Source organism: Cherax quadricarinatus, chromosome 37 (assembly GCF_038502225.1).
Source record: "Cherax quadricarinatus isolate ZL_2023a chromosome 37, ASM3850222v1, whole genome shotgun sequence".
NCBI lineage: Eukaryota > Metazoa > Arthropoda > Malacostraca > Decapoda > Parastacidae > Cherax > Cherax quadricarinatus.
The window spans coordinates 16,980,051-17,006,829 of NC_091328.1; the positions used below are offsets into that span (position 1 = coordinate 16,980,051).

At 46.4% G+C, this 26,779-nt stretch overlaps 1 protein-coding gene across 4 annotated transcripts in view; it reads right to left on the reverse strand.

The window, feature by feature from the left end:
• Positions 1-5,075, reverse strand: part of LOC128701228 (protein Smaug homolog 2) — a 556,102-nt gene extending 551,027 nt beyond the window's left edge. For 3 of the 4 annotated variants that reach the window (XR_011392860.1, XM_070091915.1, XM_070091913.1), the window contains exon 1: positions 4,920-5,040. The gene's annotated coding sequence lies outside the window, so the exon portion shown is untranslated. The other variant, XM_070091914.1, reaches the window with a different exon arrangement.
• Between the last annotated feature and the right edge of the window lie 21,704 nt (positions 5,076-26,779).

Sequence of the window (26,779 nt, forward strand, 5' to 3'; positions counted from 1 at the left end):
ATTCTCAAGATAACTTAGCATGAAAAGTAATGAAAAATGTAAACCACATTAAAGAGAGCAAATCTCCAAGGTAGTTAAATCAGATATACCTACCATAATACTGTAAAAATAGATGGGAAAAGTAAAAAAAAAATATATTTAGCCACAGTAAGAGTCACCCGTAAGTAAAAACGTTGGATACTCAAGTCCTGCAAATTAGAAACCCTCTAAATTTGAGGCCAACTGTACATAAATGACCTACTGAAAATACAAATGCCATGTCAAGATTTGCTGGAGACACATAGCTGATAAAAATGAAAAGGGAAGATGGCTGCCTTTTACTACAGACTGCAGAAATGATAACAAAAAAATTAGTTACAAGACTTTGACCCCCTGCAAGTGCAAAGTAACAAAGATATGCACAGGGGAGCGGCATGACTGAGTGCTGCATAAATACTTGCGTTCTTATTGAGAATTAAAAAGATAATAAACCAAGTTAACTGTTCACATTTTCACATCATGTCATTACAGCAGGAAGAAAATAGTGACTATGATCACCATTTGCTTATATGGCAGTAATTATTTTAACAGGACAGTATTTACATTTCTCTCTTTACCTGGGCATATAGTAAAAGTTCATTTTAAAATATATAACCCTGACTAGACTATACTAAAATATTTTTCTGCATTAGATAAGCTTTAAAAACAAACATTCTACACTAATAATAATTATCAAGGTCTCAGAAATTAGTGGGAAGGGTTTGCTTCACCAATCTCCCAGCCCCCCATCTGAAAGGATACAAAATAATAGTTCAATTTTTTAACACCATCAACAGGAAGAAAAAGGCCAGTGGCAAAATGAGACAATACAGTGGACCCCCGCATAACGATATTAATCCGTTCATGACAGCTCATTGTTATGCGAAATTATCGTTATGCGAATGAATTTTCCCCATAAGAAATAATGGAAATCAAATTAATCTGTGCAAGACACCCAAAAGTATGAAAAAAAAATTTTTACCACATGAAATATACATTTTCCTACACACAAAGAGAAGGATACATGCACAATAGTAGAGTAGTACATGCACAGTATATATTGTGCATGTACTACTCTACTAAATGAAGAATAAATGACACCTTTATTGAAGATGCAGCAATGACTGATGAGACACTGTGTCCTGGGAGTGCCTTTTCCTCCTGAGTACTGTAGGTCCTGTTTGGCATTTTCTTCCAGAACAGGCCTTATCACACTGTGTATGCCACTACGATTCTTAAATCTCTCAAACCAACCTTTCCTGGCTTTAAATTCACCAATATGAGCACTAGTTCCAGGCGTTTTTTCCTGTTCACCTGGGTGTTAGTCGACTGGTGTGGGTTACATCCTGGGAGACAAGATTAAGGACCCCAATGGAAATAAGTTAGACAGTCTTCGATGACACTGACTTTTTTGGGTTATCCTGGGTGGCTAACCCTCTGGGGTTAATTGTTTCTTGGTATTCTCAATAAGCCACACCAACAACAGTGCTACAGCAGCAGCAGCAGCAGCAGCTGACAGTGCTACAGCAGCAGCAGCAGCTGACAGTGCAGCAGCAGCAGCAGCTGACAGTGCTACAGCAGCAGCAGCTGACAGTGCAGGAGCAGCAGCAGCTGACAGTGCTACAGCAGCAGCAGACAATGCTACAGCAGCAGCAGACGGTACTACAACAGCAGCAGCAGCTGACGGTGGTACAGCAGCAGCAGCAGCTGACAGTGCAGCAGCAGCAGACGATGCTACAGCAGCAGCAGCAGCAGCAGACAGTACTACAGCAGCAGCAGCAGCAGACAGTACTACAGCAGCAGCAGCAGCAGACGGTACTACAGCAGCAGCAGCAGCAGCAGCTGACGGTGGTACAGCAGCAGCAGCAGCTGACAGTGCTACAGCAGCAGCAGCAGCTGACAGTGCTACAGCAGCAGCAGCATCAGCAGTTGACCATGGTACCACAGTATTTCGATAATACAGTGGACCCCCGCATAACGATTACCTCCGAATGCGACCAATTATGTAAGTGTATTTATGTAAGTGCGTTTGTACGTGTATGTTTGGGGGTCTGAACTGGACTAATCTACTTCACAATATTCCTTATGGGAACAAATTCGGTCAGTACTGGCACCTGAACATACTTCTGGAGAGAAAAAATATCGTTAACCGGGAGTCCACTGTATTTCTCACCCTTTTTACCACAGGGTTGGCACTAGAAGCTTTCTTGGGGCCCATGGTCACTAATTTTGCAGATAAAATCACCAAAAACACTGTAATAATACGAAATGTTACGATTGTATGCTTGGATGTTACCGCGGAGGCTGGCTTGTAAACAATGCCACCGGCGGAACATGTGAGGCTGGCTCAGGCCGCACATTAGACACGTCTCGGACAAATACTGTTGAGCGGGTTTTTTAGCGGTATGCGAGGCAAAATCTTAGCGATAAAATGTATCGGTTTGCGGATTTAACATTATGTGATGCCAACGGTATGCGGGGGTCCACTGTAGTTGCAAAATAAGCAAAAAGAGACTGACCGGATACTATTGCCTACGTCTCATTTCAAGTTAAAGATACCTTGGGTGGAGCTCCATTTAATCTAATATGTTCAATATTTTATTTGTATGGTAAAAAATGAAGTTGACAACTTTACCAAGACATACTGTACTTAATAGCAATTTAACAATATATTACAATGTGTTTTCTTAGGACAAAAAACTATACACTTTCTGTAGGCTCCATGAACTATTAACAGGACAGAATAAAAAAAAATACTGTATTTATAAAGTATTCTGACATATGACAGTCTGTGCTCTTGACAATAAACAGTTTAATACAACCATACACACTTTTTTTTTGCAAGCCAAAACTAAAATACAAGTTGAAGTTCAATAGTTACAAACCAACCCAGGTCACAGGCTATAAGCTGTTGCAAATTTAGATGAATGGGGAAATATGCCTGCTATATATGCCAAAACAAAGGTGCAGGGTAGGGTGGCATTCAAGCTCAATCTGAGAAAAATGAAGAAAACTCTGATTCCATGGACTATAAGCCCTTCATCTCAACAAGGAATCCCCTTGATGAAGGCACCCATGGGGTGAAGCCAGAGTATGCAAAGGAAGTCTGTATAACATATGAGGGTGAATCATAGAGGCCAAGCAACTGGCTTCAAAGCCCAGCCATTGATGGCAGAGATGTACAGAATATGCAAATCCACAAGTAAAACAGACACACTGTCCATCTGAAGTAAGAAGTTTTGTGCAACAGGAGCACTGGAGCGAGATGAAGAGCCTACTTTAGTATATACAGTGGTGGGATTTCTGCGCCAGCCTTTGTCAGGTGTGGACGTCTTTCTCTCGCCTGAGTATCAGTGACAAATTTCCCCCGTTCTCACTGGGACGCTTGTCCTCATGTATTTTGCCCACCGGGCACTCTACAGGAGGGGCACCTGCTCATCGGCTTACTTTTAGCCAGCTCCATTTTTTCCGCTCTCCGGATAATTCTTTATCGGTCTTTGGTTGGAAGCCGGTTACTGAACTCAGGTGGGAGTGCAGGCGTTCCTCTCTGCTGGGGCTTGGCAAAGGGGTCCACCAGATCTAATTGGAAACATCAAGTTTCTACCTCTATTTACAAAGGAACTTTTCTTCCTTTTCTTTCATCGCCCAGCCTTGGGCAACAATTTTTCCTCGTACCATCGAGAAACCAGGCTCGATATGATTTATGCTGTCAGTTGCCCTGATAAACCCAACAAAGAAAGATATACAGTGGTGCCTCGAGTTTCGAACAGCTCCCAACTCAAACAATTATGTAAGTGTATTTTTGTAAGTGCTTTTGTAAGTGTATTTTGGGTGTCTGAAACAGACTAATCTAATAAGGAAAAATGTAAATTTTTCCTTATGGGAACAAATTCGTTCGGTATCGGCACTTGAACAGCCTTCTGGAACGAATTAAGTTCGTAACTCAAGGTACAACTATATATACTGTATAAGATTTGCAAAAAACCATAACACAGTTGTAAATAACTCAGGGAACTGGAAGAGCTCGAGCCCATGGTGAGTCAGTATGGTCTAGAATTAAGGATAAAGAGGTCTCAGTGAAGCAAAGAATGTGTATGTCAACCTAACTCGCCATGGCATGACAGCCCCAATAGGACCCTGGTCTGAGATGTAGGAAAGAAGTGGAAGCTACATGTCATTTTATATGTTCTTGGTAGAAGAAAAAAAAAAAAGAGACCAGCAATCCTGTCAGTGCAAAACACAATTAATAGGGTTCTGTCAGTGCAAAACAATTAAAAGGTTTCTACTTCAGTCATGTGAGAGGGTGGTAATGCCTCCCAGTGTGAGTGCTGTCTACCAATCTATTATGGAATACAATAGAAATGTTAAATGTTAAATCTACAAAATGTACAACATATATATGTGCCCATAATACCAGTGCCCTAAAGCTCAGTGTAAAATTTAAACCTAAATGAAAACTTACCAGTAACAGACATTTGGTGTGCTAATAATGTAAAACTTCAGGATGTTCTTAATTAGTGAAGCTATATAGAGCCAGTTATAGTACACATAATTAATCTATATTTTGAATTTAATAATTACTGTGTAAAAAGAATGAAATATATACAAAAAGGTGCTTATTATGATGACTTAACCTAGGATATCTGTGCAATACCATAAAATTATTTAAATTACGGGGGTCATTTGCTAACACTCACTTTTACTTAGGCCTAATAAAATAGTGCAGTAGGCCTGCGATATACCCTTGTAGCACAATATATTCCCAGTTGTGAATGAGTTTCCACGGGTTCTGGAACAGTTCTAGTTTCCATTCACCTGGCCTTGAACACTGCTCTAATTTAAGAGGTTATTCTGGTTGTGTGTGACCAGTGCTGCTGAACGGGAGCTGGAGCCTAACTTACCTTGCTATAGGGGCACTCAGATCATTCGTTGTTACAGCACACAGATTTGTACTCAACCAAAGACTACAGACACTAAAATATATCGTCAAGAATTTTGTGTTAGCACCCTCGACCCTCTGAGGGAAAACTAACCTGTTTTAAAACGTGGTAAACAACGTTGTTCTATGCCTATTATGAGGCGACTTACCAAGCTATAAGTATTTGTCTTTGAGGGATCTAGTAAAGCAAACTTATAAGCAGAGTTATATTTTTACAAAAATGTCTAATAGGATTAACAAGGGAAAAACTAATTCATTTAAAAGTTTTGGAACATGCAAGGGAGGGGAATGAATGGAGCAATGACGTCATGATGAGTGTTATTCATAACAAGAATATTAATGTACGAATGAGAGAGAATGAGACAGACAGACAGGCAGAGAGGGACAGAACGTATAAATGAACAGCTTTTTTCCACATCACAAATTCCAACAAAATGAGAAAAAATAAATAAAAAAAAAACATTCTGGATTACAGTTAAAACAATTCACCTGATATACTCATCAAAGATTGCTTTTGTGTGGCTGGAAATAGTTTTGGAAGAGAGTGTGAGGTAAGAAAACGAAGGAATTATTGTGTGTGTGTATATATATATATATATATATATATATATATATATATATATATATATATATATATATATATATATATATATATATATATATATATATATATATATATATATATATATATATATATATATATATAAAGTAAGAAGAAGCGTGACATTCCACTATCTTTAGTGAAGAGTTAGTTCAGAAGACACTAGTCTCTGAGAAATGGTATGGTGATACCGACAATATGGAGCGTTGCGTGGGTAGTGGTGGTGGTGGTGGTGGTGGTAGTAGTAGTAGTAGTAGTAGTAGTAGTAGTAGTAGTAGTAGTAGTAGTAGTAGTAGTAGTAGTAGTAGTAGTAGTAGTAGTAGTACTGCCACTACTACTGCCCACGTGGCACTCCGCCTGACTCCTGTCACTAAATATACTCGTTTTCTTAGTTATCTCTGTATTACGACTGAAGAAGTCTCGAACTTGCCTTGAACTTGCCTCGCAAGGGCCAGTAGGCCCATGCGAGGCAAGTTCAAGTCACCTACCAGCCTAAGCCACTAACCCAAGCTAGTCAGGTTCAGGTCACATCCACTTAACAAGATAGGAAGGAGCACTGCATCAGATCAGACCTATTAGCACAAGCTAGTCAGGTCCAACTCACACTCACTCATGTATTTATCTAACCTATTTTTAAAACTACACAACGTTTTAGCTTCAATGACGTTACTCAGGAGTTTGATCCACTCATCCACAACTTTTTTACCAAACCAGTGCTTTCCTATATCCTCTCTGAATCTAAATTTTTCCAACTTGAAACCATTGCTGCGAGTCCTGTCTTGGCTGGATATTTTTAGCCCATCGGCCCCAGCCTCCTCTTCCTGAATACACACAAAAGGAACAGTAAAAAGAGAGCCATAAGTTTCTAATACAGTTAAAGTTTCAGGATTGAAGTTATAAGGTCCCAATTTCAATAAAAAATGGCAAATTAACACGTACGCAGCTCCAAAATCAATTTAAACCATCTAAGATACACCAGCTTGGGAAGCTTGAAACTAATTAGAAGGGCCGTTATTTAATTATCGCATAGACCAATATCCCCAAATACACCAGTACTTTAAGTTTAGAGTCGCTCAAGCTGCATTCTTAGGTTGTCAGCTTTCATGGTTTGAAGCCAGTCGAATGAGGCATTCGCAAATCACCATATGAAAAACCAATAATCCAATTTGCTAATTCAATAAAATTGGTAACTTGGCACCTAGCAAGCCCAGAATTACTATAAAAAATTATGTAATTAAGACACACCAGATTTAAAGGTTTGAGGCCAATAAGAAGAGGCATTCTCCAGCTATTGCATATAATCCAAAATTATATTTACACAGCTTAAACCCAAAAAAAACATTGTCTTCCTCACAACCTGAGTCAACCATTAAATACAGACATACTCACATACACCACAAACTACAAACAACAGGCCAGTGTCTATCGACAAGTTCCTTTGGCAGCTGGCAACTAAAGCCGTGCAGAAGAAGCATACTCTTTTTTTTCGAAAACATACTATACTATTTTAAAAATAAATTGGTAAATTGGCATTTACACAGTCCAGTAAGAAACACAGCCTTCTAAGTATGGTAAAGCAATTTTGAAAGGTTGAAGCTGATCAGAAGAGGCTCTCGAGTTATCATACAGAAACCAAAATTGAAAATGCTCTATAAAGTTGACCAGAGGGCACCTGCACATGCCAATATTTGCGAACGTTTCCTTAGTTACAACTCACTATCGTTGAAAATTTGAAGCTTATCAGACAAGGAGTTTTCAAGATAAAAAAATTACACCATTTAACGGTATCCCCTTAAAGGATATCTAAAAAAAACGCAAACGAAGAAAGATAAACATTGATGTTAGAGTACGTCACTTGTTATGCTCGGAGCCCACGATACGTTTAAACGGAAATACGAATACAGCACCGGAGAGGCAGCCTTCCTTAGTACTATGTAACTACGCCAGTAGTGAGTTGGAAGCTGAGCAGTGAAGATCTTAACTTGCCTTGCCACTGTTAGCACTGATAGTATCCAGTTTCACAATGGCCTATCCAGTGCTTGGTCATGGCCCAAAATGTTACAAGGTGGTCAAGGGTTGTTGTTGTGCCAGTAGTCAGCCTTACCGGTTACCTCCCACCCCAGGTTTCTACAGTTTACCAACACAGCTGCCAGGACACCATCCAAACTGCTATGGCACCAGCGTCAAGTGTATATGCAGTAGTAAACTGCCATTCCAGCTGCCACCTGAAAGTCCGATGGGCCCCGTCAAATTGTCTGTGGAGCAGGTGAGAAGTTTATATGGAGTGGCCCCCAAGAAGACGGCGCAGGGAACTTCCGCATCTAGCACGGATGCGTCAAACGTCACCAGCAGGAAGGTGCTCGGCTCACATCCTCTGGGTGTTTCCAAGAGTGAACTTCAACACAGTGTTCCACACAGGCCACTTGTGCGTAATGTTCCTGCAAATCATCCTCTACAGATTGTTCCCAGTACATCACCTGCTCAAAATGTACCTTACACACTACCCGTGCAGAATGCTACCTCAAGTCAGTCTACACCGAATGCTACAACCCCACTACATATGCTGACTAATTCCTGTAGAACACCTGTGTCGAATGTTCTCGATAGATTACCTCTGCAAAATGTTCAAAGTCGTTTTATGAGGAATGTTCCCAATAGGTCACCCGCGCAGAATGTTCTCAACAGACCACCTACGCAGAATGTTCTCAACAGACCACCTACGCAGAATGTTCTCAACAGACCACCTACGCAGAATGTTCTCTATAGACTACCCACTGAGAACGTTCAGAGTAAACAACCCACCCAGAACGTTCGGACCACGCTACCCATCCAGAACGTTCAGACCACGCTACCCATCCAGAACGTTCAGACCACGCTACCCATCCAGAACGTTCAGACCACGCTACCCATCCAGAACGTTCAGACCACGCTACCCATCCAGAACGTTCAGACCACGCTACCCATCCAGAACGTTCAGACCACGCTACCCATCCAGAACGTTCAGACCACGCTACCCATCCAGAACATTCAGACCACGCTACCCATCCAGAACGTTCAGACCACGCTACCCATCCAGAACGTTCAGACCACGCTACCCATCCAGAACATTCAGACCACGCTACCCATCCAGAACGTTCAGACCACGCTACCCATCCAGAACGTTCAGAGTAAACTACCCACCCAGAACGTTCAGACCACGCTACCCATCCAGAACGTTCAGAATAAACTACCCACCCAGAACGTTCAGACCACGCTACCCATCCAGAACGTTCAGAATAAACTACCCACCCAGGACGTTCAGACCACGTTACCCATCCAGAACGTTCAGAGTAAACTACCCACCCAGGACGTTCAGACCACGCTACCCATCCAGAACGTTCAGAATAAACTACCCACCCAGAACGTTCAGACCACGCTACCCATCCAGAACGTTCAGAATAAACTACTCACCCAGGACGTTCAGACCACGTTACCCATCCAGAACGTTCAGAGTAAACTACCCACCCAGAACGTTCAGACCACGCTACCCATCCAGAACGTTCAGAATAACCTACCCACCCAGGACGTTCAGACCACGTTACTCATCCAGAACGTTCAGAGTAAACTACCCACCCAGAACGCTCAGACCACGCTACCCATCCAGAACGTTCAGAATAAACTACCCACCCAGAACGTTCAGACCACGCTACCCATCCAGAACGTTCAGAATAAACTACCCACCCAGAACGTTCAGACCACGCTACCCATCCAGAACGTTCAGAGTAAATTACCCACCCAGAACGTTCAGAGCGTGCTACCCACCACCCAGAACGTTCAGAGCGTGCTACCCACCACCCAGAACGTTCAGAGCGTGCTACCCACCACCCAGAACGTTCAGAGCGTGCTACCCACCACCAAGAATGTTCAGAGCGTGCTACCCACCACCCAGAACGTTCAGAGCGTGCTACCCACCACCCAGAATGTTCAGAGCGTGCTACCCACCACCCAGAACGTTCAGAGCGTGCTACCCACCACCAAGAATGTTCAGAGCGTGCTACCCACCACCCAGAACGTTCAGAGCGTGCTACCCACCACCCAGAACGTTCAGAGCGTGCTACCCACCACCCAGAACGTTCAGAGCGTGCTACCCACCACCAAGAATGTTCAGAGCGCACATCTCGAGCAAACTATCCACTACAGACTATCCATGCAGAGCGTTCTTCCAAATTATTCTATACAGAACATGCCTCACATACAACATACAAACGTTACTTACGAGCCTAGACAACAAATCCTTAACAAACAGCTTGCATACACTTTGATGTTTGGTCAGTCAAGAGATACCGAACCTTACAGTTACGCTGCCCAACACCAGAAATTACAGAACTTCATAACACGACATACTGGAGGCAGAGCAGTACTGACTGATGTGTGTATCGTTAGACAGGATGTGAATATTAACAAAAATATTTTTGATTAATGTAACCTATACACTAATAGTCGAGGATACTGTAACCCATAAAATATGTATTAGAGCAAATTATGTATATATACAGCGTGAGATACATGTGTACGTACATCCAAGACACGTACAACTGAGAACCTGAAGTGGTGTGTCTTAACCATAGAAGTGTATTTACGTATACGTATTACCCGAAATGCCCTACAAAACTATGGGCTTACACCTTCCACAACTAACTGTTACCCATATCTGTATTAACATTGTATCACGCTGAACTAAAATATTATCATTATTTTTATTATCATCGTTATTTTTATTATCATCGTTATTATTATTATTATTATTATCGTTATTATTAGTATTAGAAGTAGTATATGCACCACACAGAAACAGATAATAATTCCAATATAACCTAGCCATTAACAATCATGAACTGTTATTACTCGGACGTGAAAGAAAATAAATGAATAAAAAATACGTTGACTTTCACTTTGGGTTTCTATAAATATTGTGTGTGTGATGAATGGTTTAGAAAACCGACAAGTTGAAGAATTGAGACACTTATGCAACACATGGGAATCTTTACTGAAGAAACGTTTCGCCACACAGTGGCTTCATCAGTCCAATACAAAGTAGAAATGGGTAAGGAGAGGAGAAGTTTGAGGTAATCAGTCCCTCAACCTGGAATCGATGTGTTCAGTCCATCACTCTTGTAGGAAATGCAGCATGGGGCCAGAGAGGTGGCTTATATACGGCAGTGAGATGAGTTGAAGCAGGTGGAGGCGAGAGGTGGCTTATATACGGCAGTGAGATGAGTTGAAGCAGGTGGAGGCGGGATCTTGGTACAAAGACTTCAACGCTTGCCCAACCTTTAGACGTCGACCTACTTACACTAGTGGCAGGTCCCACTGTGATCCCGCCTCCACCTGCTTCAACTCATCTCACTGCAGTATATAAGCCACCTCTCTGGCCCTATGCTGCATTTCCTACAAGAGTGATGGACTGAACACATCGATTCCAGGTTGAGGGACTGATTACTTCAAACTTCTCCTCTCCTTACCCATTTCTACTTTGTATTGGACTGATGAAGCCACTGTGTGGCGAAACGTTTCTTCAATAAAGATTCCCATGTGTTGCATAAGTGTCTCAATTCTACAAATATTGTGTTATGGACATATTCCACACGCGCTTGTTAAGACTTAGACTTGATCACTCCGCACAAGAACTATATAAACACATAAATAAACAAAAAAAATAGAATCAAATAATCAATAAATAAAACTCCGCCCGTGGCAGCATTATCAGGCTGGTCATGTGCACTGCCTGCACTCTCCTTGTGCATGACTCACATGAACCAGTATAAAACATCCTGCCGGGCTATCAGTTTACATGACGCTGCCGGACTATCAATCTCTTCATGACGCTGCCAGACTATTGGTCTTCATGAAACTGTTAAACTACCATTCAGTCTGTACATGACACTGCCGGGTCGTCAGGCTCTACATGACGCTGCCGGGTCGTCAGGCTCTACATGACGATGCCGGGTCGTCAGGCTCTACATGACGATGCCGGGTCGTCAGGCTCTACATGACGCTGCCGGGTCGTCAGGCTCTACATGACGCTGCCGGGTCGTCAGGCTCTACATGGCACTGCCGGGTCGTCAGGCTCTACATGACGCTGCCGGGTCGTCAGGCTCTACATGACGATGCCGGGTCGTCAGGCTCTACATGACACTGCCGGGTCGTCAGGCTCTACATGACGCTGCCGGGTCGTCAGGCTCTACATGACACTGCCGGGTCGTCAGGCTGTACATGACACTGCCGGGTCGTCAGGCTGTACATGACGCTGCCTGGTCGTCAGGCTGTACATGACGCTGCCGGGTCGTCAGGCTCTACATGACGCTGCCGGGTCGTCAGGCTCTACATGACGCTGCCGGGTCGTCAGGCTCTACATGACACTGCCGGGTCGTCAGGCTGTACATGACACTGCCGGGTCGTCAGGCTCTACATGACGCTGCCTGGTCGTCAGGCTCTACATGACGCTGCCGGGTCGTCAGGCTCTACATGACGCTGCCGGGTCGTCAGGCTCTACATGACGCTGCCGGGTCGTCAGGCTCTACATGACGCTGCCGGGTCGTCAGGCTCTACATGACACTGCCGGGTCGTCAGGCTGTACATGACACTGCCGGGTCGTCAGGCTCTACATGACGCTGCCTGGTCGTCAGGCTCTACATGACGCTGCCGGGTCGTCAGGCTCTACATGACGCTGCCGGGTCGTCAGGCTCTACATGACGCTGCCGGGTCGTCAGGCTCTACATGACACTGCCGGGTCGTCAGGCTCTACATGACGCTGCCGGGTCGTCAGGCTCTACATGACGCTGCCGGGTCGTCAGGCTCTACATGACGCTGCCGGGTCGTCAGGCTCTACATGACGCTGCCGGGTCGTCAGGCTCTACATGACGCTGCCGGGTCGTCAGGCTCTACATGACGCTGCCGGGTCGTCAGGCTCTACATGACGCTGCCGGGTCGTCAGGCTCTACATGACGCTGCCGGGTCGTCAGGCTCTACATGACGCTGCCGGGTCGTCAGGCTCTACATGACACTGCCGGGTCGTCAGGCTCTACATGACGCTGCCGGGCTGTCAGCCTCTACATGGCGCTGCCGGGCTGTCAGCCTCTACATGACGCTGCCGGGCTGTCAGCCTCTACATGACGCTGCCGGGCTGTCAGCCTCTACATGACGCTGCCGGGCTGTCAGCCTCTACATGACGCTGCCGGGCTGTCAGCCTCTACATGACGCTGCCGGGCTGTCAGCCTCTACATGGCGCTGCCGGGCTGTCAGCCTCTACATGGCGCTGCCGGGCTGTCAGCCTCTACATGACACTGCCGGGCTGTCAGCCTCTACATGGCGCTGCCGGGCTGTCAGCCTCTACATGGCGCTGCCGGGCTGTCAGCCTCTACATGGCGCTGCCGGGCTGTCAGCCTCTACATGGCGCTGCCGGGCTGTCAGCCTCTACATGACGCTGCCGGGTCGTCAGGCTCTACATGACACTGCCGGGCTGTCAGCCTCTACATGACGCTGCCGGGCTGTCAGCCTCTACATGGCGCTGCCGGGCTGTCAGCCTCTACATGACGCTGCCGGGTCGTCAGCCTCTACATGGCGCTGCTGGGCTGTCAGCCTCTACATGACGCTGCCGGGTCGTCAGGCTCTACATGACGCTGCCGGGTCGTCAGCCTCTACATGGCGCTGCCGGGCTGTCAGCCTCTACATGACGCTGCCGGGTCGTCAGCCTCTACATGGCGCTGCCGGGCTGTCAGCCTCTACATGACGCTGCCGGGTCGTCAGCCTCTACATGACGCTGCCGGGTCGTCAGGCTCTACATGACGCTGCCGGGTCGTCAGGCTCTACATGACGCTGCCGGGTCGTCAGGCTCTACATGGCGCTGCCGGGCTGTCAGCCTCTACATGACACTGCCGGGTTGTCAGCCTCTAGATGACGCTGCCGGGCTGTCAGCCTCTACATGACACTGCCGGGCTGTCAGCCTCTACATGACGCTGCCGGGCTGTCAGCCTCTACATGACACTGCCGGGCTGTCAGCCTCTACATGACACTGCCGGGCTGTCAGCCTCTACATGACACTGCCGGGCTGTCAGCCTCTACATGACGCTGCCGGGCTGTCAGCCTCTACATGACACTTCCGGGCTGTCAGCCTCTACATGACACTGCCGGGCTGTCAGCCTCTACATGACACTGCCGGGCTGTCAGCCTCTACATGACACTGCCGGGCTGTCAGCCTCTACATGACGCTGCCGGGCTGTCAGCCTCTACATGACACTGCCGGGCTGTCAGCCTCTACATGACACTGCCGGGCTGTCAGCCTTTACATGACACTGCCCGACCATCAGTTTTTACATGACACTGCCAGACTATTTATTTTATTTATTTATTTATGTCTTTGCAAACAGTACATTGATATCATGTATATACAATAATGGGTTGCAGTGCAAAGACAGCCTCTAGTATGCCTAGGCATTATGGGCAGACTTAACATTATTGGCTTACTGACTTATTATTTATTATTAAAGATTTGCCGGTATTCTCCCGGCCCGGGGCTTTTCCAGGTGGTGGCCCGGCCTTGGCTCCCTCTCTAGGGAGTGTCTGAGACCTAAGTCTCCCATGGGAGGAGGCACAAGTACCTCCTCATCTTTGGGACCAACTGTCCCCAGGCCTAGCCACAAGCTAGGCCTCTCTGGTCTGCCATCCCCGCCCCAAGGGGACTAATGGGAATGACAGGCTTGTGAGCTACAAGCTCCGGCTCAGGCACCTACCCTACCCTAGAAGGGCTGGGCATGGTGTCGATGCTTACTGACTACTTAATACTAAGAATAATATCATAGTTGTACAATAGATTATTAATTATAAGTGAATCTAATTTATATAAGACAAAAGATATATTCATATATTCAAAAATGTTTTTTGTGAAAACAATGATTTAATTAAATTCCTGTCGACAGTGGATAAAAAGTTCAAAGTGATTGTTGAAATTATGATATAGAAATAACATAAGTGAGTATGTGAGTACTGAATATTTAGCATTTAGTCTAGGGTGATTAAGTGGCTTTTGAGAAGTCTTAAATTGATTTTCAGACCGGATTAGTTTAGTATCTTCTGGTAATTAATTCCATATTTTGGGGCCCTTTATGTGCATAGAGTTTTTACACAGTGTGATATGGACACGAGGTATATCAAAAAGAGATCTGTGTCTTCTGTTATGGTCATGTCTTTATATGTAATGGTCAGTCTTTATATGACACTGCCAGACTATCAGTCTTTACATGACATTGCCAGGCTATCAGTCTTTACATGACATTGCCAGGCTATCAGTCTTTACATGACATTGCCAGGCTATCAGTCTTTACATGACATTGCCAGGCTATCAGTCTTTACATGACATTGCCAGGCTATCAGTCTTTATATGACATTGCCAGGCTATCAGTCTTTACATGACATTGCCAGGCTATCAGTCTTTATATGACATTGCCAGGCTATCAGTCTTTACATGACATTGCCAGACTATCAGTCTTTACATGACATTGCCAGGCTATCAGTCTTTACATGACATTGCCAGGCTATCAGTCTTTACATGACATTGCCAGGCTATCAGTCTTTACATGACATTGCCAGGCTATCAGTCTTTACATGACATTGCCAGGCTATCAGTCTTTACATGACATTGCCAGGCTATCAGTCTTTACATGACATTGCCAGGCTATCAGTCTTTACATGACATTGCCAGGCTATCAGTCTTTACATGACATTGCCAGGCTATCAGTCTTTACATGACATTGCCAGGCTATCAGTCTTTACATGACATTGCCAGGCTATCAGTCTTTACATGACATTGCCAGGCTATCAGTCTTTACATGACATTGCCAGGCTATCAGTCTTTACATGACATTGCCAGGCTATCAGTCTTTACATGACATTGCCAGGCTATCAGTCTTTACATGACATTGCCAGGCTATCAGTCTTTACATGACATTGCCAGGCTATCAGTCTTTACATGACATTGCCAGGCTATCAGTCTTTACATGACATTGCCAGGCTATCAGTCTTTACATGACATTGCCAGGCTATCAGTCTTTACATGACATTGCCAGGCTATCAGTCTTTACATGACATTGCCAGGCTATCAGTCTTTACATGACATTGCCAGGCTATCAGTCTTTATATGACATTGCCAGGCTATCAGTCTTTACATGACATTGCCAGACTATCAGTCTTTACATGACATTGCCAGGCTATCAGTCTTTACATGACATTGCCAGGCTATCAGTCTTTACATGACATTGCCAGGCTATCAGTCTTTACATGACATTGCCAGGCTATCAGTCTTTACATGACATTGCCAGGCTATCAGTCTTTATATGACATTGCCAGGCTATCAGTCTTTACATGACATTGCCAGGCTATCAGTCTTTACATGACACTGCCAGACTATCAGTCTTTACATGACATTGCCAGACTATCAGTCTTTATATGACACTGCCAGGCTATCAGTCTTTACATGACACTGCTAGGCTATCACTCTTTACATGACACTGCCAGGCTATCAGTCTTTATATGACACTGCCAGACTATCAGTCTTTATATGACACTGCCAGGCTATCAGTCTTTACATGACACTGCCAGGCTATCAGTCTTTACATGACATTGCCAGACTATCAGTCTTTATATGACACTGCCAGGCTATCAGTCTTTACATGACACTGCCAGGCTATCAGTCTTTACATGACATTGCCAGACTACCAGTCTTTATATGACACTGCCAGGCTATCAGTCTTTACATGACACTGCCAGGCTATCAGTCTTTACATGACATTGCCAGGCTATCAGTCTTTATATGACACTGCCAGACTATCAGTCTTTACATGACATTGCCAGACTATCAGTCTTTATATGACACTGCCAGGCTATCAGTCTTTACATGACACTGCCAGGCTATCAGTCTTTACATGACACTGCCAGGCTATCAGTCTTTACATGACACTGCCAGGCTATCAGTCTTTACATGACACTGCCAGGTTATCAGTCTTTACATGACACTGCCAGGTTATCAGTCTTTACATGACACTGCCAGGCTATCAGTCTTTACATGACACTGCCAGGCTATCAGTCTTTACATGACACTGCCAGGTTATCAGTCTTTACATGACACTGCCAGGCTATCAGTCTTTACATGATATTGATAGGCTATCAGTTTTTACATGACACTGCCAGACTATCAGTCTTTATATGACACTGCCAGACTATCAGTCTTTACATGACACTGCCAGGCTATCAGTCTTTACATGACACTGCCAGGCTATCAGTCTTACATGACACTGCCAGGCTATCAGTCTTTACATGACACTGCCAGGTTATCAGTCTTTACATGACACTGCCAGGTTATCAGTCTTTACATGACACTGCCAAGCTATCAGTCTTTACATGACACTGCCAGGCTATCAGTCTTTACATGACACTGCCAGGTTATCAGTCTTTACATGACACTGCCAGGCTATCAGTCTTTACATGACATTGATAGGCTATCAGTCTTTACATGACACTGCCAGGCTATCAGTTTTTACATGACACTGCCATACTATCAGTCTTTATATGACACTGCCAGACTATCAGTCTTTACATGACACTGCCAGGCTATCAGTCTTTACATGACACTGCCAGGCTATCAGTCTTTACATGACATTGATAGGCTATCAGTCTTTACATGACACTGCCAGGCTATCAGTTTTTACATGACACTGCCAGACTATCAGTCTTTATATGACACTGCCAGACTATCAGTCTTTACATGACACTGCCAGGCTATCAGTCTTTACATGACACTGCCAGGCTATCAGTCTTACATGACACTGCCAGGCTATCAGTCTTTACATGACACTGTCAGGCTATCAGTCTTTACATGACACTGCCAGGCTATCAGTCTTTACATGACACTGCCAGGCTACCAGCCTTTACATGACACTGCCAGGCTATCAGTCTTTACATGACTGCTAGGCTGTCAGTCTTCACATGACACTTCCAGGCTATCATTCTTTAAATGACACTTCCAGGCTATCATTCTTTAAATGACACTGCCAGATTATCAGATTGGACTATCTGGCGGTGGTGGCAGCATACAGGAAGACAGATGGTGGTGGTGGCAGCATACAGGAAGACAGGTGGTGGTGGTGGCAGCATACAGGAAGACAGGTGGTGGTGGTGGCAGCATACAGGAAGACAGATGGTGGTGGTGGCAGCATACAGGAAGACAGATGGTGGTGGTGGCAGCATACAGGAAGACAGGTGGTGGTGGTGGCAGCATACAGGAAGACAGATGGTGGTGGTGGCAGCATACAGGAAGACAGATAGTGGTGGTGGCAGCATACAGGAAGACAGGTGGTGGTGGTGGCAGCATACAGGAAGACAGATGGTGGTGGTGGCAGCATACAGGAAGACAGATGGTGGTGGTGGCAGCATACAGGAAGACAGATAGTGGTGATGGCAGCATACAGGAAGACAGATGGTGGTGGTGGTGGGAGCATACAGGAAGACAGCTGATGGTGGTGGTGGCAGCATACAGGAAGACAGGTGGTGGTGGTGGCAGCATACAGGAAGACAGATGGTGGTGGTGGCAGCATACAGGAAGACAGCTGGTGGTGGTGGTGGCAGCATACAGGAAGACAGGTGGTGGTGGTGGCAGCATACAGGAAGACAGCTGGTGGTGGTGGTGGCAGCATACAGGAAGACAGGTGGTGGTGGTGGGAGCATACAGGAAGACAGCTGATGGTGGTGGTGGCAGCATACAGGAAGACAGGTGGTGGTGGTGGCAGCATACAGGAAGACAGATGGTGGTGGTGGCAGCATACAGGAAGACAGCTGGTGGTGGTGGTGGCAGCATACAGGAAGACAGGTGGTGGTGGTGGTAACAGCATACAGGAAGACAGGTGGTGGTAGTGGCAGCATACAGGAAGACAGACGGTGGTGGGAGCATACAGGAAGACAGCTGGTGGTGGTGACAGCATACAGGAAGACAGATGGTGGTGGTGGCAGCATACAGGAAGACAGCTGGTGGTGGTAGTGGCAGCATACAGAAAGACAGGTGGTGGTGGCAGCATACAGGAAGACAGGTGGTGGTGGTGGCAGCATACAGGAAGACAGCTGGTGGTGGTGGTGGCAGCATACAGGAAGACAGGTGGTGGTGGTGACAGCATACAGGAAGACAGATGGTGGTGGTGGCAGCATACAGGAAGACAGCTGGTGGTGGTAGTGGCAGCATACAGAAAGACAGGTGGTGGTGGCAGCATACAGGAAGACAGGTGGTGGTGGTGGCAGCATACAGGAAGACAGCTGGTGGTGGTGGTGGCAGCATACAGGAAGACAGGTGGTTGTGGTGGCAGCATACAGGAAGACAGATGGTGGTAGTGGCAGCATACAGGAAGACAGGCGGTGGTGGGAGCATACAGGAAGACAGCTGGTGGTGGTGGTGGCAGCATACAGGAAGACAGGTGGTGGTGGTGACAGCATACAGGAAGACAGATGGTGGTGGTGGCAGCATACAGGAAGACAGCTGGAGGTGGTAGTGGCAGCATACAGGAAGACAGGTGGTGGTGGTGGTGGCAGCATACAGGAAGACAGGTGGTGGTAGTGGCAGCATACAGGAAGACAGGTGGTGGAGGTGGTGGTGGTGGGAGCATAAAGGAAAACAGGTGGTGGTGGTGGCAGCATACAGGAAGACAGGTGGTGGTGGTGGCAGCATACAGGAAGACAGATGGTGGTGGTGGCAGCATACAGGAAGACAGCTGGTGGTAGTGGTGGCAGCATACAGGAAGACAGGTGGTGGTAGTGGCAGCATACTGGAAGACAGGCGGTGGTGGTGGTAGCATACAGGAAGACAGGTGTTGGTGGTGGCAGCATACCGGAAGACACGTGGTGGTGGTGGCAGCATACAGGAAGACAGGTGTTGGTGGTGGCAGCATACCGGAAGACAGGTGGTGGTGGTGGCAGCATACAAGAAGACAGGTGGTGGTAGTGGCAGCATACTGGAAGACAGGTGGTGGTGGTGGCAACATACAGGAAGACAGGTGTTGGTGGTGGCAGCATACCGGAAGACAGGTGGTGGTGGTGGCAGCATACAGGAAGACAGGTGGTGGTGGTGGCAGCATACAGGAAGACAGGTGGTGGTAGTGGCAGCATACTGGAAGACAGGTGGTGGTGGTGGCAACATACAGGAAGACAGGTGTTGGTGGTGGCAGCATACCGGAAGACAGGTGGTGGTGGTGGCAGCATACAAGAAGACAGGTGGTGATGGTGGCAGCATACTAGAAGACAGGTGGTGATGTTGGCAGCATACTGGAAGACAGGTGGTGGCAGCATACTGGAAGACAGGTGGTGGCAGCATACTGGAAGACAGGTGGTGGTTCCAGCATACTGGAAGACAGGTGGTGGTGGCAGCATACTGCAAGACAGGTGGTGGTGGCAGTATACTGGAAGACAGGTGGTGGTGGCAGCATACCGGAAGACAGGTGGAGGCGGCAGCATACAGGAAGACAGCTGGTGGTGGCAGCATACTGGAAGACAGGTGGTGGTGGTGGTGGCAGCATACTGGAAGACAGGTGGTGGTGGCAGCATACAGGAAGACAGGTGGTGGTGTTGGAAGCATACCGGAAGACAGGTGGTGGCAGCATACTGGAAGATAGGTGGTGGTGGTGGCAGCATACTGGAAGACAGGTAATGGCAGTATACTGGAAGACAGGTGGTGATGGTGGCAGCATACTGGAATACAGGTGGTTGTGGCAGCATACTGGAAGACAGGTGGTGGTGGAAGCATACTGGAAGACAGGTGGTGGTGGTGGCAGCATACTGGAAGACAGGTGGTGGTGGCAGCATACTGGAAAACAGGCAGTGGTGGCAGCATACTGCAAGACAGGTGGTGGTGGTAGTATACTGGAAGACAGGTGGTGGTGGCAGCATACTGGAAGACAGGTGGTGGTGGCAGCATACTGGAAGACAAGTGGTGGTGGCAGCATACTGCAAGACAGGTGGTGGTGGCAGCATACTGGAAGACAGGTGGTGGTGGCAGCATACTGGAAGACAGGTGATGGTGGCAGCATACAGGAAGACAGGTGGTGGTGGCAGCATACTGGAAGACAGGTGGTGGTGGTGGCACCATACTGGAAGAGAGGTGGTGGTGGCAGCATACAGGAAGACAGGTGGTGGTGGTGGCAGCATACTGGAAGACAGGTGGTGGTGGTGGCAGCATACTGGAAGACAGGTGGTGGTGGTGGCAGCATACTGGAATACAGGTGGTGGTGGCAGCATACTGGAATACAGGTGGTGGTGGCAGCATACAGGAAGACAAGTGGTGGTGGCAGCATACAGGAAGGCAGGTGGTGGTGGCAGCATACTGGAAGACAGGTGATGGTGGCAGCATACTGGAAGACAGGTGATGGTGGGAGCATACTGGAAGACAGGTGATGGTGGCAGCATACTGGAATACAGGTGGTGGTGGCAGCATACTGGAATACAGGTGGTGGTGGCAGCATACAGTAAGACAGGTGGTGGTTCCAGCATACTGGAAGACAGGTGATGGTGGCAGCATACTGTAAGACAGGTGATGGTGGCAGCATACTGGAAGACAGGTGATGGTGGCAGCATACTGGAAGACAGGTGATGGTGGCAGCATACTGGAAGACAGGTGATGGTGGCAGCATACTGGAAGACAGGTGATGGTGGCAACATACTGGAAGACAGGTGATGGTGGCAGCATACTGGAAGACAGGTGGTGGTGACAGCATACTGGAAGACAGGTGGTGGTGGCAGCATACTGAAAGACAGGTGGCGGTGGCAGCACACTGGAAGACAGGTGGTGGTGGCAGCATACAGGAAGACAGGTGGTGGTGGTGGCAGCATACTGGAAGACAGGTGGTGGTTCCAGCATACTGGAAGACAGGTGATGGTGGCAGCATACTGGAAGACAGGTGATGGTGGCAGCATACTGGAAGACAGGTGATGGTGGCAGCATACTGGAAGACAGGTGATGATGGCAGCATACTGGAAGACAGGTGATGGTGGCAGCATACTGGAAGACAGGTGATGGTGGCAGCATACTGGAAGACAGGTGGTGGTGGCAGCATACTGGAAGACAGGTGGTGGTGGCATCATACAGGAAGACAGGTGGTGGTGGCAGCATACTGGAAGACAGGTGGTGGTTCCAGCATACTGGAAGACAGGTGGTGGTGGCAGCATACTGGAAGACAGGTGATGGTGGCAGCATACTGGAAGACAGGTGATGGTGGCAGCATACTGGAAGACAGGTGATGGTGGCAGCATACTGGAAGACAGGTGATGGTGGCAGCATACTGAAAGACAGGTGGTGGTGGCAGCATACTGGAAGACAGGTGGTGGTGGGAGCATACTGGAAGACAGGTGGTGGTGGGAGCATACTGGAAGACAGGTGGTGGTGACAGCATACTGGAAGACAGGTGATGGTGGCAGCATACTGGAAGACAGGTGATTGTGGCAGCATACTGGAAGATAGGTGATGGTGGCAGCATACTGGAAGACAGGTGGTGGTGGCAGCATACTGGAAGACAGGTGGTGGTGGGAGCATACTGGAAGACACGTGGTGGTGACAGCATACTGGAAGACAGGTGGTGGTGACAGCATACTGGAAGACAGGTGGTGGTGGCAGCATACTGGAAGACAGGTGGTGGTGGGAGCATACTGGAAGACAGGTGGTGGTGACAGCATACTTGAAGACAGGTGGTGGTGGTGGCATACTGGAAGACAGGTGGTGGTGGCAGCATACTGGAAGATAGGTGGTGGTGGCAGCATACTGGAAGACAGGTGGTGGTGACAGCATACTGGAAGACAGGTGGTGGTGGCAGCATACAGTAAGACAGGTGGTGGTTCCAGCATACTGGAAGACAGGTGATGGTGGCAGCATACTGGAATACAGGTGATGGTGGCAGCATACTGGAAGACAGGTGATGGTGGCAGCATACTGGAAGACAGGTGATGGTGGCAGCATACTGGAAGACAGGTGATGGTGGCAGCATACTGGAAGACAGGTGGTGGTGACAGCATACTGGAAGACAGGTGGTGGTGGCAGCATACTGGAAGACAGGTGGCGGTGGCAGCATACTGGAAGACAGGTGGTGGTGGCAGCATACAGGAAGACAGGTGGTGGTGGTGGCAGCATACTGGAAGACAGGTGGTGGTTCCAGCATACTGGAAGACAGGTGATGGTGGCAGCATACTGGAAGACAGGTGATGGTGGCAGCATACTGGAAGACAGGTGGTGGTGACAGCATACTGGAAGACAGGTGGTGGTGGCAGCATACTGGAAGACAGGTGGCGGTGGCAGCATACTGGAAGACAGGTGGTGGTGGCAGCATACAGGAAGACAGGTGGTGGTGGTGGCAGCATACTGGAAGACAGGTGGTGGTTCCAGCATACTGGAAGACAGGTGATGGTGGCAGCATACTGGAAGACAGGTGATGGTGGCAGCATACTGGAATACAGGTGATGGTGGCAGCATACTGGAAGACAGGTGATGGTGGCAGCATACTGGAAGACAGGTGATGGTGGCAGCATACTGGAAGACAGGTGATGGTGGCAGCATACTGGAAGACAGGTGGTGGTGACAGCATACTGGAAGACAGGTGGTGGTGGCAGCATACTGGAAGACAGGTGGCGGTGGCAGCATACTGGAAGACAGGTGGTGGTGGCAGCATACAGGAAGACAGGTGGTGGTGGTGGCAGCATACTGGAAGACAGGTGGTGGTTCCAGCATACTGGAAGACAGGTGATGGTGGCAGCATACTGGAAGATAGGTGATGGTGGCAGCATACTGTAAGACAGGTGATGGTGGCAGCATACTGGAAGACAGGTGATGATGGCAGCATACTGGAAGACAGGTGATGGTGGCAGCATACTGGAAGACAGGTGATGGTGGCAGCATACTGGAAGACAGGTGGTGGTGGCAGCATACTGGAAGACAGGTGGTGGTGGCAGCATACTGGAAGACAGGTGGTGGTGGCAGCATACTGGAAGACAGGTGGTGGTGGCAGCATATTGGAAGACAGGTGATGGTGGCAGCATACTGGAAGACAGGTGGTGGTGGCAGCATACTGGAAGACAGGTTGTAGTGGCAGCATACTGGAAGACATGTGGTGGTGGCAGCATACTGGAAGACAGGTGGTGGTGGCAGCATACTGGAAGACAGGTGGTGGTGGCAGCATACTGGAAGACAGGTGGTGGTGGCAGCATATTGGAAGACAGGTGATGGTGGCAGCATACTGGAAGACAGGTGGTGGTGGCAGCATACTGGAAGACAGGTGGTAGTGGCAGCATACTGGAAGACATGTGGTGGTGGCAGCATACTGGAAGACAGGTGGTGGTGGCAGCATACTGGAAGACAGGTGGTGGTGGCAGCATACTGGAAGACAGGTGGTGGTGGCAGCATACTGGAAGACAGGTGGTGGTGGCAGCATACGCCAACTCTTCAATATGCTGCAGATCATCATCACGTTGATACTTGAACTCATTATTAAGTTACTGACTCCAACCTGAGAGGTTTGTAGTCTACGACAACAAAATCCGTGAATGTCAGTATTTTGCGATTGAAATCTTATTTGAACTAGAAATATGTCGGTCGCTGCATGATCCCCAGAAGGTATCCCCGTACTGCATAACCCAAGCCCCCTCTACCTCAGTGCACGTGACTGGAGTAGTGCAGAGTGCGGCATAAGTTGATAATTCATTTAAATGTTAGTGTTGAGGATCTGAAGGGAATCAGAAAAGCCAATTAAAAGAAGCGTTCTTTAGTTACTGAATAAAAAATTAATATCGGTATATATTCAATAAAACTGGCAAATTCTGACTTATGGCATAATGACCACAACTGCAAGAACACATCTGAATTTCTCTCTCCGACGTTGTTGTATTAGAAGACATCTTGTTCTTAACATCTGAAGCTTTCCCACCGAGGATTTTGAAAGTTATCCCAGCCATTCCAGGATGCTGGGAATGAGTACAACAACTTCGGTCATAGGTCATGTGAAAATGCCAATTGTCCTAAGAATTCGGTCCATGTTAAAGTACTCAAACGTGGAAAATTTGAAGCCCATTGGATGAGGTGTTCTCGAGTTATGAGCGAAATAAAATCGAAAAGTAGTAGGAAAAAAAAAGAAGCAAATTCAGGTAGCGTCTTACAGGCATCACTTCAGGGATACCTAATTATAATGATGACTAGGTAATGGAAGACCTAATTATAGTCATGAGAGAGTCCTATACAGTACCTGCAAAATGGAAGCCAATGAAGTTTGATCCCAGAAAGGGAACAGTAGCTCCAATTCCTTAAATGAAGAACCCAAAAGTTGAAGCAGAGTGACTTATTTCCATTGTATACGTCTGTCCTAGAATGTTACTGAAAACTGTAAACTCTTAAGTACTTATATAATAATAATAAATAATAATAATAATAATAATAATAATAATAATAATAATAATAATAATTATTATTATAATAATAATAATAATAATAATAATAATAATTATAATAATAATAATAATAATAATAATAATAATAATAATAATAATAATAATAAAAATTATAATAATAATAATAATAATAATAATAATAATAATAATAATAATAATAATAATATCTTTATTTCTACAAGTACATGTACAAGGTGTACAGGTATGGCTGACATCACTGACGTACTATTATATACAAAGCTGCTTGTTATGCTGAGCATTTCGGACAAATTAGGTCAGTTTTGTCCCAGGATGCGACCCACACCAGTCGATTAACTCCTAGGTACCCATTTACTGATGGGCAACATAGACAATCGGTGTAAAGAAACACGTCCAATGTTTCTACCCTCGCCGGGAATCGAACCCGGACAATCGCCGTGTGAAGCGAGAGCTTTATCCACCAGCAGCAATTGTAAGGAGACTTGCCCATACATCTCGCCTCGAGCGGGTATTGACTCCAGGTTCTTCCAGGAAAACTGTGAAAGTTGTGAAAAATTAAGAAGACTCCGCTCAAATGTTGCGAGGGGTGAAGGTTAGGGTAGTCAAGATTTGTCAGGAAACTTGACAAGTGCTTCCTGATGAGGGTCTTAGTAAGTAAGTAAGTTTATTCAGGTATACACAAATACAGTTACATAGAATTATCATACATAGCAGCATATGTGTAGAGAACCTAGGATAACCCAAAAAAGTCAGACAGAGTGACTTATTTCCATTGGGGTCCTTTTACCTTATTATTATAATATAAAGGTTATAATATTTTCTTATTATTCTATAATGAAGATAACATCTTATTATCATACTAAAAAGACTATCTACTACATGAGGGTCATTAAGACTATCTACAATACGAGGGTCATTACTAGGAATAAGGTAAAATTTACACGTATGTTAGCTAAAAAATAGAAAAATCATTCCCCTCCCTTTCTGTAGCTACATTCATCAGACACCTTTTGGCACTCTTCTTGAACTGGTTCATGCTATGACTGGCTTTGACATGTGCGGGCAGTCTGTTCCATTCCTTTATTGCTGTACAATAAAACGTGTTTGAAGCCTGGCCACTGACTGTGGGTACTACAAAGTTGTGCTCTCTCCCCCTAGTACTATGATTGCTCTGGTTCCCAACCTTGACAAAATTGACAGCAAGATATTCTGGACATTGCTTGTGAGCAATTTTATAAACATGATTTAGCTTCAGTTGTTTTACTCTGTCTTCAACATTCAGCATATCCAACTGCTGTAATTCATCCTGGCCTACATGTTCTCTAGGTCCCAGCCCCAGGATGAACCTTACGATTTTGTTCTGGGTGATTTGCAGTCTATCTTTCAGTTTTTTTGTCAAAGCAGAGTACCATGAAGAGCAAGCGTAATCCATATGGCATTGTATAAGGGCTAGACATAGGGTCCTGCGAGCCTCAGTAGGTAGACACTGTGCTTGTCTATACAGGAACTTCAGTCTGGCATTCGCTTTCTTTACTACACTGTTCCCTATCAATTCTCCTGACATGCATGGGTCAAAGGGGATTCTCAGATATTTTACTGATGAAACCAAAGTGATGGGCTCCCCATTACACTGGACATTAAAATTATTTACCCTTCTCAGTTTATGTTTCGTGCCAAAGAGAATGGCTTCAGTTTTCCCTAGGTGTAATGATAGTTTGTTGTGTACTAACCATTTGCTGCAGGACTCCAGTTCC